Here is a 16893-nt window from a genome sequence, read left to right as displayed (position 1 = left end):
CCTTCTCTGCTCAGTTCCAGATGGCTCATTTACCTCCAGTTCAGATGGATGAAGGCAAATGTCCCATTTTTTTCTACAGGACTTCTTGCCTTTCAACTTCAGGTTTAACCCATTCCCCTTATGGACAAAGTGCAGTCTGTTGAATCACACAAATTGATAATTAATGTCTTTGAAAATATTCTAATGTTCATTATAATGAAAAAATTGAGCTTTACTGCCACCGTAGTAACTAATTGTTTTGATCCTGACACTTCAATTTGTAAAAAAAATTCCCATCAGAATTGTGCCTGATTAAAGAACAGATACCCCTGTTCTTTAAATCTAGCACCTTTCCCAAGTTTTCCCATCTGCTGCTTCATTTTTGCATCCCTTCCAGTCTGCCTGCAACAATCACTTCAATTTCTAGTCTTTTCCCCATGACAGCCCTTTTAATCAGTGCTTGCTTAGTCTTTTGCACAGCTCCTTGCATATCTCCTTGTTCCTGCAATCCTTTTCAAAACACCTCTTGGCCCCTTTCCTGAGTAAGAGTCCCTGTTCCTGCCATATTGCCCTCCATATGGCCACACCAATACTGTGAGCTACAAGGGCTTGGCAGAGAGTGTAATCCACTGGGAGATGTGGTTCTAATGTTGAAATGGAACCTGAGCCATATGCATAGGTGTTTTAGTTTGGTTTGTTTTCCATCAGAAAGAAAAACAATCAGGTTAAACCAGTGGTTTAGCACTATACTTTTTTTGTGATATTAGAGAGTTTAGAAGGGCTAAAGTAAAGGTGCAGAATTTCATCTTTGAGACAAAGTAATTTTTTCAGAGAATGGATATATAATTTTCATTCATTGATGGCTTAAACTAGTTTTGGTTTTAGCATGTTCAAAATAAAACAAAGCTTGAAATATCCACATTTCTTTGCATAATGAACCTTCTTTCATATTCTGAATACTGCTTCCTACTTCTTTTAGAAGCACCCATTTTAAGTTGGAGTATTCTGAGATATACTTCTACATACCTTTTGTGGTGACTTCCACCCAGTCATGGTGCTACCACCCAATTTACTATTCCAGAACCACAGCTGGAGTGGCACAACTTGTGTCTTTGAAAGTTAATTTTGTGTAAAACAACCAGAAACTGAATTAAAAAAATTTCCATTTTACCCCAGAGAAACCATTTTTGTAAATCTTAAGCCTCCAACCAACTCTCTTATTTTCATACACCACAAAATCAGGTCCTCCTACTTCACCAAAAGGTAAAAATTTTCTTTCACAAACTAAAGAATAAAACTAAGCAAGAAAAAAACCCCAACTGAAACACTTTTAAATTCCCTATAATTTCAAAACTTGTCTTGATATTTACCAAACTTCTTGGAATAAGAGAGGATAAAAGGCAACAGAAAACAATCTAATACAATATCTTTTCTCTGTGGGTAGCTAAGTGACTTAAAATCACATCAGGGTTTGATTTATGATAGTAAAGGTGATGAGTCTAAGCAAATTATCTGGATAGGGAATCATTAGGGGACATTCAGAGCTACCAATGGGATCTTCTTTTACCTGTGTTTTCCGATAACATTTCAGAAATGCTCAAGAGACTCCAGCAGCTCAAGTGTTGCATCTATTAAAGGATCCAACAGGCTCTGGCTAAATTATTATTTATTATTTTTATTACACAGTTGCCTAAATGTCAAATTATTCACAGCTGTTGCAGAAAAAGAGGCACAATCTCTTTACAGCATCTTTCCTATATTACAGGAATTTATAGCAGACATTTTCAGTCTGGGTTGGTGCTACAGTCAAATTCCTACCCTTTAGATAGCTGGTGCTATACCAAGTTGCATTCCATCATATTGTGTGTTGTGTCACTTTACGTCCTACTGTGACACATGGCATTAATAAGGACTTCCTTCCACATTCACCATCCAGCTGGTGATGCTATTCCCCTGGGGAGGACAGGCTGCAGATACAACTGTGAGATTTAATACATCCAGGCATCTGGATCTCCCTGGAGGGTTTGATGAGGGACCCTGATGAGCTGGATGCCACTGTCACTTTGGCCCCTTTTGCAGCACTATGGTCTGCTCCAGGGCAGAGAGGAGGGGAAAGCAAGTGGAGGGCTTGGATTTCAGCTTTAAGTCATGGGGGTTGTGCTTTCCCTTTATTCCCCAACTTCATCCTTCATCACCTATCATGCAGCTCTCAGAGGAAAAAGAACAAAAGGAGATTATACACTTTGGAGAAGAAGAAAGTATATTTAGTTGCTGCTGATCTTGTAACTTTTGTTATTTTGTATGTGGCCAGCCATCCATTCTTGCCAATTACCAATGTGGTGCTTTGACAATAGCGGAATGAGATTCACAGCTACGCAGTCACAGCTTGAGACTTTGCAAATGAACATTCATAGCATGCTTCTCAGCTTCCTTTTTATAGAAAAACTGGCACTTGCAATTATATACTTTTTAACAAATACTCCTTCTGCATATCTAGTTTCCAACTTTGCTTTGTGATCCTAAGGGAGAATTCTTGCACTGCTAAATTTCCCAAAAATAAAATGAGAGAGAGGCAAATTATGTCCTCTCATAAGCAGTAGCAGCTAACAGAGACTATTAAATGAAGATATCAGTCATCTGATTCACTCTTTGAAAAATATTGTTAATCTAAAAGTTGTATTATTTTTGGCATCACCAACTGCATCTAATCCAAGACAAAAGACTTTCTATCTAAAAAGTTTTATTTCTTGGGAAAAAAAAAAAAAGACACGACGCATTAAAACATCAAAAACCTCAAGGCAAGGAGAAACAGTTAATTGTCCTTAAATCTACATTAGTGCCTGCTAAAAAGGAGGTGATAAGAAACCAGTACAAATGGTCAGCAGGTAGACTTAGAGTTCTGCAGGTCACAAGAGGCCAAGGCCAGTGATTCTCCCAGGGCTCTGAAGTGAATGTCTCATTTATGTCTCATGTCAGTCTTAGAGTAGCCCAGTGCATATTTATTTCAAGTTTTAGCTGAGTACAAAACAAAATTTAAGTGAGAACTTCTTGCTAAATCAGCTATGGAAAAATCTGCAACCCCTTAGAAGGAGATGCCCATGGAATTATTTTGTTTTGTTTTGTTTCTGGGTTTGACTGGAACAGAGATGAGCAAAACCTTCTTCCCTTGTTTCAGACAATTGCTGTCATGGCTATGTGGTTGCAGGGTAGGGTGATCCCTGCTCTGTATTTCTGGTTGACTTTTTCTTCCTTTCTTTCCTGTTCTCACAGACTTCATGTTTCTTCCCCTATATCCTCCCAGCATCCGGTTGAGTCCCAGTTACTGTGCCCCAGCTTCAGTCACAGCCCTGCTGGTGTGGGTTGATCCCATCTCCTTCCCAGGGGAAGAAAATGGACTTGCCAGTGACAGACAGATTTCCTAGCTAAACTGAAGCAAACATTATCAACCCTTCATTTAAGAAAATGAGGCTGTGAAGTAAGAAAAGGTCTTCACCTAGATCCTCATTACTTTAAACCATTCACTCTGGGAAAGGAGGAAAAACTGCCTACTTCAAACCCTTCAGCAAGGTCTTCTTTCCTGCTCCCCATAAGGCATCTTTTCTGTGAATCTGCCACAGACATTCTCCTCTTTACAAAAGTAGCTTTGTTTAACCCAATTTTACCCAAACAAAGCTTGTAGTTTCCTAGGTGAGCCTGGCTGTCCACTACAAATACAGTGGGGTCCTCAAGAGATTGTCAGAGACAGAATTTTCCATAGTATGCTTAGGAAGTCTTGCTTTCCAACAGCCCGCTGTTACATTTAGCCATTGTACTCTTCCAATGTCAGCAGCTGAGCTGCATGGTTTTCATAAATGATTAAAGAGCTATTCCATCATGTAAAACCACTTCCTTGCATTGCTGACATCACCAAAACCAAGGTGATAATGTCTGATATGGACACACCTATTAGAACTGGAGACTGTATTCATAGAAATAAATACAGTTCACTCAATTTAGGATTGTAAAATATCACTGATTGTACAGTGGTGAGTCACAGTTTGTAAAAGGAGTTGGGAGTGCAGGGCAAATAATGAAGAGCTTGAGTCTATCCTTGCTTATGAAGAACTATCATTAGAATTCCATAGATGTGCCAAACTGAAGAAATTCTAGTCATAACTAGTTCTATAAGGAGGAAACATTTTAATAATCAGTCCTTTTGAAAACGGAATTAAAATACATTATTTTGTAATTTTAAGGCATACTCTGCAGTCCTAATTCACAAAAAACTGCTACATCATCATGATTCCACTTATAATAGACAAGAATTCATAATTCCTTATTTTATTGGATTGCTACAAATCCAAATACTTTAACAAATGACTTTGAGGCAGGTGTGGACAAGTTCTAATTGTGTGGTTATATACACTTATTAAGAATCTCACATTGAAATTTTAAAATAGAATGTTTCCTTACTTTTATTTTTTAATTTGTTTTGGAGTCTATTATTCACAAATTTTTATATTAATTCTACAGCCCCCCCTTTTTCTGTCACTAAAACTAACAATATGAGTAGCATTAAAGTTTTTTAACTTTTTATCTCTTCTTTTTAAAATGTTTACTCTTTCCAGTTATGTGATGCAACTTTTTGAAAGTTGGATTATTGGCTAGGTTTATACAATTTATTTCTCTTTTTGTTACTCTGTCTTTTCAGTCTTGCTGAACTCTCTGATGATTCAGAAGATGGAAAAAAATCAGTTCTGTTCACTCAAATGATTATAGTTACAAAAGAAGAAAATAGAATGAAAAGTCATGAGAATCTTGAAATCCAGAAGGCTTATTTAATTTTATATAAGATATCTTGTTAAAAAAAAAAAAAAAGGAAACTGCTGAAATAGCATTTCTTAGCCAAATCTTGTTCTTGACACAATCTCATTTTTTTTACAGGAAAAACTTCCAGATGACAGTTTTCAATCTCAACAGTTGCTAGTTGTAGGAATGGCAGAACAGTTGGAGCAGTGAAGCTTTAAGCTATTGTTCTTTTCCTTGGAGTAGCCTTGAAAGAATGTACTCACAGGCTTACCAAGGATGAACAGTTTTTAAACAGATGATTAAGATTTAATTTCTTTTTCATTGACATCAATCACCAAGATAAATATCTCGACTCTCAACTGCTTGTAGTCATTTGCAAATATGGAGGGCAAATAGAAAATGCTTCTAAACAGTGTAAATGGTTGCAAAAATTCTGTGTTGTCTATTATTGACATATACATTTGCAAAGTTTGCCTAATTACAAATTTGCATGATACAGTAGTGCAATGTACAAGAAGTGGACAGTCAAACTCCATACCAGCATTGTGACCACATCAGGGAGCTGAGAGGAGCCTGTTCTGTTTAAGAATCATGGATTGTCATACACACACATACACACACACATATGTATGTATGTATATATATATAATATATATATTTATATATATATAAAAGCAGCTGCAAACCACATTTTCTCAGGCATCATTACATCATCTAAAAAGAAAAACAAAAGCAGCTTTTGCTGGTAAACTGTTAGTAACCATGACAATCAGATTTGATTAAATAATTATACTGAAATAATGGTATTTAAGCAGGAAGACACCATCAATTTGGCAACTGATAAATGGAATCCATTTGCTAGTGTTGGTGAAAGGTTTTAATCTTGAAAAACTAACCCTGAGATGAAAGGCAACTAAGCTGTATATTTATGGGGACAGATTTGGCTTAGCATGTAGCAGCTAAATTCAGAACAATTTACAGTCCCACAGTCATGATTAAGTTTCACGTACAAAACATGGGAATTCAAAAGTTTATGTTTTGGTAGTGTTTTCAAAAAGTCAGGGAGATCAGTGATGCAGCCTCTGCCAGTGCACTGGGCCTGCACTGAAATCACTGTGACTGAACCTGGACTGAATTTCTCATGTTTCAAATTCCTGCTCTCCTGTGTGCCATATTGTCTCTTCTTTCATCCTGTCAGGACACGCTGTGTCTGTGCGTGGGTAGCAGCCACCATGTGATCTGCATTTCCCTTTTCCTATGTGTTTGTAGCCTTTCACTTATCACTGAAAATTATACCTGATGTCTCTCAGGCTTCTGGGTGCACAGATGCATGTACAAATTTTTATATATATAAGAAATATATATAAATATATATGTATATCTATATGTATGTGTGTGTGCATGTTTATAAAATATCACACGTTTATGTCAGTGTCCAGTTAGACAAAATAAATTGTGGTTAAGTTTAATTCCTCTCAGAAGTTCTTGCTTCAAAAGAAGGATTACATCACAACAAGACCTAGGTGCCTAAAAATGTAGATGGAAGTCATCTGGGATTTAAAATACTGAAATATCAATGGGCATTATATGTCAGAAGGCTTGTAAAGTCCTGCCACATGCTGATTGGTATGTCTAGATCTAGTCCAAAAGTACTAAAAGGATCTCAAAAGCAATCCTACTGTTTGCCATATGTCAAATCTCACATCATTCTGTGGTCACACCAGTCTTGACTCAGGAGAGAGGAGCCTTACAGGTGGCTGAGCAGCCTTCACTGCCAAGCAGCTGGGGTGCACACCAGGGCTTGGAGACAGACAAAGTGGGCAAACAAATTGTTATAACTGAATTGCAATGAGAAAGACCTATCGCACTGTTAGGACCTAGGGTGGCTGTGCTTTGGCACAGCTCTCTTGGTTTGAAAAGACAGGTGTTTGCTAAGGAAGGCAGGAGCCTCCCCTGAACTAGAAAATGTAAACCCCCTCCCTCCTAATTGTTAAAAATTTGAAATTAAGGGGGGCTCTCAGGCAAAAATATGGGAGCAGGAATAACAGCTCTTTATTAGGGAAGAAAATAAAAAATAAAATAAACAATGCAGTAATACAAAACAACACTGACAGAGCCAGAGTACAACTTGACACCCTGTTGGACAGGGTGTTGGTAGCAGTCCAATTGGAATTACGGCTGCAGTCCTCCTGGAGTGGCAGGTGTGGTTCTGTTGAAGCAGTGATCCTGTAGAAGGGTGTAGTCTTCTTCTGAAGATCCAGTAGGAAAGGCAGCTGTTCCCCTGAGAATCCAGTGGAAAGGCTGTTCTGTCTAGTGTCCCAAAATCTCAGATTTTATCCAGTTAGGAATGCTTGTCTCCTCCCTCTGGGTGGAGCATCTCAAAATGGAATGCTGTAATTTTTATCAGTCATGCAGTGACATTCAACAGGACATTAACAGCAGATGTGTCCCCAGAGGGAGGATTGGTTTGTGGAAGAGATAAAGAAAAACTGTCCAATTAACAGAAGATAACTGCCTCACCTCTAACAGATGGCAAATAAAATACACATTGCTTTGCAATCTAGGACAATAGTATATAAATGTAGGGGAGAAGAGAGATAAGTGATAAGTGTGATAACTATGAAGTCTCTTGTTTGTTCTAAGGTAAAATTATGTGGAAGGTCTTGTCCCCTTAGTTTAGCTGTTGAAGAACTGCTTGAGTACTGAATTTTTATCATTTGGATTTCCTATGGCTGTTAAAATAAATGCTAGCTGAAATACCAGTATGAAAATCCTAAGAAATTTGTCAAATATCTGTAATTAAAATAAACAGACTATTTCCCCTCTGTCTGGATTCCCTCTTTGGATAATGGTTTCCACATACTAAAATCTAAGTATCACCCACTATCTCTATTGCTGTAAACTCTTTTTTGGATAAGGAGCAATATTTAAAAGTATTTATGTAACTAAAGACAGAGAATTGCCATTAGTACAAGTTGTTTTAGAAGTGCAAAGCTAGTTACCTTAACCTCTATATCAAAACTTAATTAAGATCTTACTTCACTTTAAATTGTTTCAAATGTAGAAACATGGTATCTGACTTGCAGTCTAAGTTATTTTCTTTTCCAGATCATACTGTAAATGTTATGGTCCGAAAAACTGAAAGGAAAATCTGGCACATGTACAAAGAGACAACTGAAACCATTGGGATCAATGGCAGGGAGACACTAAACTGGTCAGAGATATTTAGCAGTCTTCTAAGGCATTTATCTATAATTTTGGAGGATACAAGCATCTAGATTTTTCCCTCAGCTGCTTAGACTTGATAGTGCTGACACTGACATCTCTAAAAAATTTAAGGGAACTGAGGGAGACACCGAGATTTAGCTGACATGAGCTGCTCCCAAAGAAGTCTGTCTCTGTCCTCCAGAGGGAACTGAGGAAGAATCACTTCCCTTGGCTGAAGTTGGTCTTGTAAATACTTCTCTGAGACTCTTAAAGCATCTTAGTTCTTGTGTATTTTGATTCCTAATCCAATACCCTGTGTGGGTTGGTTCTGGAGACCAATACAACTGGTACTGTGAAAGCAAAGCTGCTGCAGAACCAGTGCCAGAACAGGGTCTTACTTTGGTAGATACAGTACATTTTGTTATTGTGTGAGCAAGAAAAGAGTGCAGCTAAAGCATCACAGCTAGCCAATAAAAAATGAAGCACTCTACAGAAGCATTAGGGTGCATAAAAAATTAACTCCAGGCTCATGTATGCAAAACTTAATTATGTAGGCTTCAAATCTTATCAGAGTCATTGTTTAACTGCTCTCCTCAGAAACTAGGCTAATTCTTGAAACCTTTCATATTTATAATTTATTTTAAATGCAGCAAATATTTAAACTTGAAATATAATTCAGCCTCTCTTTCCTGAGCTAAGTTTGTTATGAGGATTTTGTTGTATTGTCATTTAGGCAGATACTGTACAAATATAGATATGAATTAAATAAGACCCTTGAGCCCACAATTAAAATCAACATAAGTTGACATTGCTTTATTAAAGCTCACAGGGACAGATTTGTCTTAGTAGAAGAGTTTGCTCATGTCTAGTAACATGGCTGGCATCCTAAAAACAGGAGTCAGAAAAAAGGAGTTTTCATAAGCCAGAAAACATGCAAGAAGAAGTAAACATTCATCCAGTTGGGAGACTATGCTAATTTTTGGGGATTTTTTCTTCACCAAAACAGGGAGATATTCCTGGGCACTGGTTGCTCAATGCAATACAAAAAAACTCTTTTGAGGTGTTCTAAACATTTTTAGCATGTTGTCATTCTGTGTCCACACAGACACTTAAGAAGCATAGCTGTTTTAAGGCACAAATAATGATCTCAATGAACCCTATATGAAAATCCCTATATTTGAGACTTTGAAATAATCCAGGATGTAATGACAAATATTATTTTTATTTTATTTTATTTTATTTTATTTTATTTTATTTTATTTTATTTTATTTTATTTTATTTTATTTTATTTTATTTTATTTTATTTTATTTTATTTTATTTTATTTTATTGTTGAAACGGATCAATACATTCCTAATAGTGCTTTGAAAGACAAGAACAGGTATTTTACTTTATCTCCAGCCCTGCCCATGCCTAAATAACATTAGTGTTTGATGATACTTGCTGTGCAGCAGTATTGTGGTCTGCCAGGGTCTTGGTCTTGCCAGTAACTTCTCTGTCTCAGTCCCTCTTTTCTCAGTTGTTCAAGGAAACATATTTATAATGGGAACATTTAAGATCCAGCTGATCTCTTAATGCCCTGCAGCAAATAAAAATGGTGGGTGTAGAGCCTGGCATGCTTTTTAGCATTGTTGAAGTGCTGCATAAGGAATTTGGCTGCCTAAGTCCCATTAAAGTATATGGGAACCATACGGACAGATTGTCAAGTACCACTTTAAAAATGTAGGTGATTCTGTCTGCAACAGAGCACAGGATTGTTCAGTACTCCTCTTTTTTAACCTGTCTCAAGTTTTATTTTCTGCATTTAACTCATGGAAATTGCTGTAGATAAAGAATCATCCCGCAGGCTGTATTCTGGGTCATACCCTGCTTGCTACTGCTTTAGTTTTCCCAGTACTGACTGTGTGGACATATCTTCTCCTGAAGTTCTTCTAACAACATGTCATTTGGGACCCAGTAAACACATAGCTTGGCTCTGTTCTAAACATAATTTATTAGATATCTTGGATTCATTTTCACTCCTCTTGAATATAGAGGCAGGTAAATGGTGATCAACTGAGGATTCTTTCTCATTTGCAAGATTCTGAAGCCTCCTGAAATTTAAGCCTCTGTTTTCTCTCTGCTTCCCCTGACTACAGTGTGTTATTTAAAGTTTTTATCTCAAAATTGCTAACCAAATTTTAGGAAGACCTTTTACCTTGAGAGGCACAAGGACAAAATTCCTTGGTTATGACATGGGATGATCCTATGTCTAATTTCTCTAATGTGGGAACAAGTACAGAAAAAATACCCAGGGAAAATAGAGAACTCGGGTTTTGATAAGTTAAAATACAGAGTGAATAGTTCTAGCAGGTTTTCAGAGCTATAAAGAGACTCCTGTCACATGTGCCCTGGGACAATACCCATGTGGAGGCCTTTGGCTGCTGTCACCAGGGAGGGCAGCGGGATCACCAGTGCTCAGCTTTGAGCTAATCCAGTGGAGGCAACAGCCTGAAGGGGCCCAAAGAGATTAAAAAATCTGCAGAGGTCAAGGTGTGCATATCTCTGTCTGTCTGTCTATCTATCTATCTATCTATCTATCTATCTATCTATCTATCTATCTATCATCTATCTATCTACCTATCTCTAAACACACATGTTTTTCAAGGTGCATACTGTCTGGTTATCAAAGCATCTCCCAGCTGGTTCTATTTATCCCACATTTACACTCTCCAGTATTGTATGAAATGACAGCAGAAAAAAAAAAAAACAACAAACCTTTAAATAAGCAAACAACAAAAGAAAGAAAAGAAGATGGGAAGAGAGGATAAAAGACAGAGTATAACCAGAGAGGATGACTTGCACAAACTGCATCCAACCTGTTTCTCTTAATTTCTACTTATACCCTTACTCTATTCATCTGGATTCTATAGAAATTATGTTTGGGATCTATTTCAGTTGACAAGAGGAGAGCTTTTCTTATCCAGATAGTTGTGTTTACACTGTACTTGAATATTATAAAACCTCCTTCATGATCCAGACACTTTTGTACAAAAGGTATCTATAAGCAAAGCAATCACAACTTTCAGAGATACATTTTGTATAATTGTGATTGTGTAAGTTGTATAATTGTGATTGATCCTTGTCATAATTCTCTGTTTCCTAGAATTATAGGGGCATAACCACCTTTGCACTCTTTTTTTAACATAAGCTGAAATGTTTATCTGGGTGCATTTTAAACCTGTATTTGTAGGTAGCTAAATATGCATAAGACGTTGGCAAATAAATATCAGTGTTCTGCGTACAGATAGGACTCTTGTACACATGATTTGACAGGAGGGTCTACCACACAGTTAAGGCATGTTAGATAGGAACAAAGGGAGGAAAAAAAAAAGTCTGATTCCTAAATTCCTTTGAGTGTCTTCTGAACGTAATGACAGCCTCACTGGCCTGTAAGGACCAAAAACCTGCCAGGGAGACCTCCAGAGACAACACTTACTTCATCCCCTGTCATTTTGAACAGTCCTTTATTTTTGTAATTTCTGGATACCACAGAGACCCCTATTGCTCTTTGCTCCCTGTCCCACTGTCTGCCTTTTAATTTGCAGTCATCTGTGCCAACCCAGCTAAATTCCTGCTTGACATAGCTGAAACTTGGTTGCAACAGCAGGTTCTCGGAAATGCCCAAGACAATGGACAAATGCCCCAATTCTCTCAGCATCTGTGCTAACCTTGAAACTCTACCTGGTAGGCACAGTGCAATCAAAAACTAATCAGTGAAATTAAGCTGAGATTTGGTCTTGGGAGCTAATAGGAGAAAAAAAAAGATGACTGTGCAAATATAGTCGGACTTTCAAGGGGGAAGATGCACAAAGCTATCCTTAATCACTACAATCTCAAAAGAGTAGTGATAGGAGTACCTGGCAAAGCCTGTCAGCATCTGTGCTAATCCAGTTAATTAGCTGGAAAGGACAAACTCCTCTGAAAGCAGCTATGTGATGGTCAGGCTGTCTTTATATTTCATTAGGATTATTGTTTTAAAGGTTGCAGGTAAAACGGTGCCTGTGTTCCTACAGAGCTTTCCTTTACACGCTGAAGTTGGAGCATGTCAGAGGGCATGTGGGGCTGGGAGGTAGTGTGGAGCAAAGAGCACCCAGACAACTTCCCAAGGAAGCAGCCTGATAGGGAGACTGGAGCTTCAGCTGCAACCCACGCAGTCTGTGTGATTTTCCTTTCTCTCCTTTACTGCCTTGCTCTTTCAGCAAGGAAAAAAAAAAAGAAAAAAAAGAAGGGAAAAGGCTGCAATGTGTCACAAAGGAACAGACTGGCAGACATCTGCCTCTTGCTTTATTTATTTATTTTTTTTTTACAAAAAGGAAAGGGTACAGAGCCAAATCTTCACTCCAGAGCCCCCAGTCCCTTAACAAACCAAATGGTGGCTGTTGGCAGGGTACTGACAGCTTGTTAATGAAGGAATTCTTGACAAAATGACAACCTGTGTGGGATGCTGTGTGAAGCTGAATCCTCCCACAAACCAGTACTAAGTAATTAGGTGGTGGTGAAAATAGCAACTAACTACTGTTGGGAAGAAAAGGAAAAGGGGAAAAAAAAAATCTCCTAAATTAATTATAAAAGCAGTTCTCATTTGAATAGTATCCCTGAGAAGACACAACAGTTTTCCCTGAACTTCCTGTGTCTCTCTCAGTGGGCCAAAGGGTGCATCCCAAAAGGCTGAGCCTGATGACTGTGAATTCAATGCTTTTATTCTCTGCAAACAGGATCAGCAAAGGAAGGACTAATGAAAACCAAACAAAAAGCTGTCCACTGGGGCTGCCCCTTTTGCTCCCCAAAATGGCCCTGTCTGGTTCACCTGACTCTGTTTTTCCCTTGATTTTTGTCTGATTGCTTCAGGCAGGTGTGCCTGTGTGTTGACAACTGCATTCGATTTTAAACCCCTGAGAGGAGGCTGGGTGAGGAACCAGCCAAAGCAGAGTGCTTGAGTTACAAGGTGGGTCTTGTAGAAAGCCACATTTTTAAGCAGTGCCTCAGCAACAGCAGCATCCATGTTCATGATCATGGCATCAGTACTAGGAGCTGGAGCATTGGCTAGTAGCAGCTGAAGCAAAATCTGTGACTTGTGGTAAAATTAGCTTTTTTACTTTGGTTCAATACAAAGATATGTGTCTTGAACAGCAGCTCATGATAATTTAGCTAAATATTTCAATAATATACAGCATAGGAGTTTGTACAAGAAGGAAATTGTATTGCTTTATAATGTTGATTTTTTTTTTTTCCTCCCAGAGGCTGAAAACTTTGGATCAACTATAATGTGCAACAAGTAATTTAAACTAAAAAAAAAAAGGAAAAAGTCAGGGAACTTTGAGCCTTTTTCTCCCCTACATGAAAGCCAGCATTTTGAGAAATTCAGCTAACTACTGTTTTGTGTTCTTAGGGTGTTTGGTCTTTTCCCACCTTGTTTCTTGTAATGACATTTACTTTCTACAGCTGTATTTTTACATAAACAATACAGATGGAAATGAATGTTTAAGTTTTAAAATAATGTGGAGAAATGAAGAATTTGCAGACTTTGAAGACACTCAAAGAACTTTATCTACAAAAAGAACTACTTTATCTCAAAGAACTTTAACTTATCTACATTTTCAATTCCTTGTGACTTTTTTTTTTTTAACAGGCCTCACTGATTTTCTTGTATCTCATCTATTACTCAGGTAAGTTTGCCCCCATTTGTGGCTATTGTAGTCAAGCTCTGTTTTAACATTATGAAAGCTATCAACAAATAGTTTCCTAAGGAATTGTTCATTGATTCTTGAATTAGATGAGTAATGAAAGACCTATATGTTTAATTATATTAAATTTTTTTAGAAGGACTAGAGATTGACTTAGTTCTGGTTTACTCCATGAGGTCAAGAACAGACATATGAAAGAACACTTTAAAGGTTAAAGGCTTCACTTTAGAGGGAGCTGTGAAGACATCTAACATTTCAATAACCTGTTGTACCAGGGAGAGGTAAAAGCCAGGTCAGGGATGTTTTATTTTTTCCAAGTATACAGATAGAGCTATTGAAAAATTGTTTATGCTGCAAGTAGACAAATTTGTTTTGCCTGTATTGTGTGGCTTAAATTACTGATGATTTTTTTGAATGACTTCTCGCCCTGCTCAATTTTTAAAGAAAGCAAAACAGTTTTTGATCTTGGATAATTACATTGCTCAGTAGCTTTGGCAAATTAAGGATAGGACATAAATGAATGTTTTAGAATTTGACAGTCAGTATCTTTTGTGATGTGAAAAAGCACATAAACACTGATGATGAAATTTTGGCCCATCCAAATTTATGAATGCATGTTAGCATTGGCTAATAGAATCTTGCTTTAAACAGATGAAAAAATGTGACTGAAATTCATTTGGGTTTCATTTCTGGCATTTGGATTAAAGCTTTTGGAGGTGTTCTTATGATATCAGGATCAAGAAATTACTCTAGAAAACTATTATGCTGTGAACAAAGTAAATAAATTCATTGGTGTCATTAAAAGTGCAGATTGTGAGGTCCTTTCTTCTTGGGAGGATTTACTCCATGTTCTGGCCCCTAGAAAGGGCCACAGGATGGTACCAATCAAAGGAAAATATATGCAAATGCAAACAAAACAAGGCTTGTCAGATGCTGACTATATTAAAAAAGTAAATATTGCAAAATTAGTTACAGAACTTATTAAAATCCAGACTGGGCTGTAGAGAATAATCTTTCCTTTGTGCCAGTGCATACAAGGTGCTGTAATAAACTTTCCCACAAATGGGAAGGCAAATGTATATAACCCCTTTGTGCTTGTGGTGGCAGTTTAGGGCTGGCTGGGTGATACTGAATCAGGAAGTTAATTTACAGTGAACAGGATTGCTTGTGTTACTGTGCTCCTGGGGTCAGGTTTGTTGCTTGTAGACTCAGAGTCAAATATTAATGCTACCACTGATTTGAAATTCTCAGTTCTCAGGGAGATGCTGTGATCTGTTCTATTCATAGATCTTGACCTCCCATGTTTGGTGTCTGTGGAGGAAGTGGAGCTAGCATTGGCTTTAGTAGAAACTGCTCTCTTGTAGAATAGGTAAGAAGTAGCACTCATCATTGCTACAGAAGGTGACTGTGAGTGGGGCTTGCTCCCCTGACATGCTAAATAGAACACATACTTTATGACAAGCACTTTGCAGGGCTCAGCCTCAGCAATGCTCAGTCTTTTGTTGTATCAAACACTCAGAGAGGAGCCAGAGAACTTCTTGGTCCAGGGCTATTTGTCCAGAAGTAATATGAAATGTAAGTAAATTCCAAATAACTGCATTAGTGAGACAGCTGGAACATTGTCAGCAGAGACATACTTGTGCAAGCAATGTGGACTATGCTGAATTTGTATGGCATTTGTTCAGCTGCTGAACAAGAATGTGATGTGATGAGATCTCTATCACACTTCCATTTGTTTTAATAAATCTGTATATTTATTGTGCTAACTGAAATAAAGGGAGAAGGTTTTTCAAAGCCTGACAAAGTCTGCCTATTAGTACGCCTTATGCAGGAACTTTTGTTATGCTCAGGTGCTCAGAAAGGCATCCAAGGTGCAGCACAGCAATTATAATCTTCAAAGACCTTTCTACATTGCAGAATCACGGAGTCTTCTGAGTTGAAAGGAGCCCACAAGGATCATCAAATCCAACTCTTAAGTGAATGACCCATACAGTGACTGAACCCACAACCTTGATGTTATAAGCACCACGTTCTAACCAACTGTGCTAATCATCTCATGGATGAGGAAATGTATATCGCTTTGCATTTAAGGAGCATGCTGTTAGATTTCATGTGGAGTAACAATAACCAGTTGAAATGGTAGTGCCTTAAACATGCTTGTTTTTGTGCCATTGCAAAATTAAGTTTAATATTTGCAAACTGGTTATGTAAACTCACATTCTGTCTAATGAGTAGTAAATATTATGATTCTTTCAGAGCAACTGAGTGTCCATATTTTTTTCCTATTTCATGGGATCAGCCAGGGCTACAGAATACTTGACAATTTTGCAAATGAAATTGCTCAAATAAGGGCTGAGGTAAGGCCAAGGCAGCTCTGTTTCAGTGACTGATTTTGAAACTCTTCCCCTGACATTTGTCCTGTAAAGAACCAGGAAAATGTAGTGCCAGTGTGTAGCACTTTTGTGTATCCTACACATTCAGCATCAGATCTTGACTTGTCCACAATTGTGTTTGTTATGGCTTCGCAGTCAGTTGAGTTCTCTTTGTGAAGGCTGACAACCATGTGTCTGAATTCCAGCCTGTGATTTGAGTCTGTTTAAATCTAATATTTTCTGTACTATACATAAGGAAAAGAGCAGCACTCAGTTAGCAGCCTCTTTCCCCTCAGCATTGTTTAGAGACTCTGCAGGAAGAGCATTTGTGAATTTTAGAGCAGAACTCTGCTTTCTCTGCTTTGATTGTGTGAACCAGGGAAAAATTCCAGTAACATCAAGTTGCCTCTTTCCTCACCAGCCAGCACCAAAGCAATTGCTTTCCCACCAGTGCTTACCAATTCCAACAGCTGGTGATGGCCGAGAAAATTGTAACCCAGTATCTGTCCTTCCTGTACCACAGCTATTTATTTCCCCACCACTTAGCCTCAGAATGGACTATACAGTGCCACATGTGGTGACAACCTGATCCTTGACAGTGGTTATCCTGACATAGTCCAGATGCCACCATGAGGCAGAGCACTGTCTCAGTGAAAGCAGATTTAACTATTGTGTAGAAGTACATTGAGGAATGATACATATGAAGGAAGCTGCACCAGAAATGTGCCTATTTGGCAATACTTTAAACAACTTCCAGAAGAGTAATGGCCCTGTGTTAAATTGCTGTTATACTGTTTGAAATAATGTACAAAGAAAAATTG

The 16893-nt window shown here is 37.9% G+C and overlaps 1 long non-coding RNA gene across 3 annotated transcripts in view; it reads left to right on the top strand.

Annotated features, from left to right (window-relative positions):
• The window catches only part of LOC110483364 (uncharacterized), a 161283-nt gene extending 145322 nt beyond the window's left edge, over nt 1-15961 (top strand). Inside the window, exons 5-7 of one of the 3 annotated variants that reach the window (XR_014953299.1) lie at nt 13646-13682; nt 14988-15069; nt 15618-15961. This is a non-coding gene — a long non-coding RNA (uncharacterized LOC110483364). Of the gene's footprint in view, nt 1-12957; nt 13094-13645; nt 13683-14987; nt 15070-15550 lie in introns of those variants that run through there. The other 2 variants (XR_014953300.1, XR_014953298.1) reach the window with 2 other exon arrangements.
• Nucleotides 15962-16893: the final 932 nt, after the last annotated feature.

Source organism: Lonchura striata, chromosome 2, assembly GCF_050655825.1.
Source record: "Lonchura striata isolate lonStrDom1 chromosome 2, ASM5065582v1, whole genome shotgun sequence".
NCBI classification, from domain to species: Eukaryota; Metazoa; Chordata; class Aves; order Passeriformes; family Estrildidae; genus Lonchura; species Lonchura striata.
Note: the sequence above shows the minus strand (reverse complement) of the source record. Positions and strands in the feature narration are given on the sequence as shown.